Raw genomic sequence first — 1,813 nt, 5'->3', positions numbered from 1 at the left:
TCGGAAGAAAGCAAAATAAGAAAATTTCCCAATCAAAGATTGGAAGAGAGCAAAAAAGCAAGAAAAATTCCCGATCAAAGATCAGAAGAAAACAAAAAGAAATATACAAAAAGATCTTTGGACCAGACAATATCCAAACAATACATAATAGCCACAACCAAATAAGGAAAGAAAGGAAACCACAACTTGAAGTTGTCCTCTCCCTTTGGTTGCCGACCAAAATCCTGTGCACTGGCGACTTTCTCACCCCGCACTAAACAAAAACAGAAAAGGGAAAGGCCAAAACACTCATAGCCAAATTCCCACCAAAAACACTATTCCCAAAAAAAAGGTCCTATTGATCCATGATCATGCATGTAATCTTTGATTTGATAGGAAATGATTTGCAAAATCAAGTCATGACATATCTAGGGCTTGGAATTAGGATAAAACACTTACCTGTGTGAGGTTTATACACTCTGAGTGATTTTCTTCTATTTCAGTTGGACCCGGTGTTTCCTCTAAATGGTCGTTTAGAAAAAAAACTCTAACATCCAAAATCTCATTTGTGGTTATGAGAAAATTTTATAAGCATACTCTCTTTCCCCAATAGACACATTTTTTTCTCAAAAAATTATATGTTGCTCTGATAAGTTGGAGGTTTTGTTTCTTTACTAAAACATGTTCGCTTTTTAGTGAAAGAACACCGAGACTATTTTAGTCTAACATCGCTTTTCACAAGAAATACGTAGGTCTGAGTTCCTCATCTCAAATTGAGGATACGTAGGAGCAAAAGTCCCGCTTTTGTCAACCACCCCATCCTGCTATCATGACCCGTGGTCCGGTAGCATGCGGAGATGCCTTACGGTTATCTACACCTCGTCATTTGGAGACCCTAGTCTGATTGACAAGCGGAGACCAATGTGGTCGCCTGCGCCCTTTTCGGAGATGTCAGCATCTTTTGGCCACGACTCTTTTGGTCTCACAACATGTGTTGATCCTGACCGCGTTAGGTGGAAGGCAGATATACCAAGTGATTATCCGTACAAAGACAACATCTACTGATCCTGACCCATGCGTCAGGTGGCAGGTGGATATACCCCAAGTGGTTATCCATACAAACACAACATCTATAATCCTGACCCATGAGTCTGGTGGTAGGCGGATATACCCAGCGGTTATTCTTACACTCATAGTTATGCTACCCCGACCTGTGAGAAGTCATGTAGCATGTGAAGATACCCAAGGGTTATCCACACACACACACAAATCTATTACCCTGACCTGTGAGAATCGGGTGACATGCAAAGACACCCAAGGGTTATCCGTACACACATTTATGCTACCCCAACCTGTGAGAAGTCAGGTAGCATGCGGAGACACCCTATACGATAATCAACACACATTTCAAAGACAAAAATGTCTTCAGTCATTGCATGCCTTCAAAGGCGACAATGACCCTCATTTACATTTCGAAGACGACAATGTCTTCAGTGATTGCATGCCTTCAAAGGCAACAATGTCCTCATCTACATTTCGAAGATGCCAATGTCTTTAGTCATTGTATGCCTTCAAAAGGCGACAATGTCTTCATTTGCATTTCGAAGAAGACAATGTCTTTACCTCAAAAACTTCAATATCTTTTTCCCTTGTGCTTCGTAGGACTCGACGTCCTTTGTTTGTACGCTTTAAAAAAAAGAGTGAAAATGAAAATGAAAATGAATTAAAAAGGAAATAATTTCAATGTCTTCATGCCTTCACGGGTTTTACTGCTTGGATTTGCGCTAATAGGCCGGGTAGAGATTCAGCTCGAATGAAATTAGTGTCTTATCTT

The sequence above is a fragment of the Glycine soja genome, chromosome 17, assembly GCF_004193775.1.
Source record: "Glycine soja cultivar W05 chromosome 17, ASM419377v2, whole genome shotgun sequence".
Classification (NCBI taxonomy): domain Eukaryota; kingdom Viridiplantae; phylum Streptophyta; class Magnoliopsida; order Fabales; family Fabaceae; genus Glycine; species Glycine soja.
The sequence above is the reverse complement of the archived record's forward strand: the minus strand, read 5'-3'. Positions refer to the sequence as shown.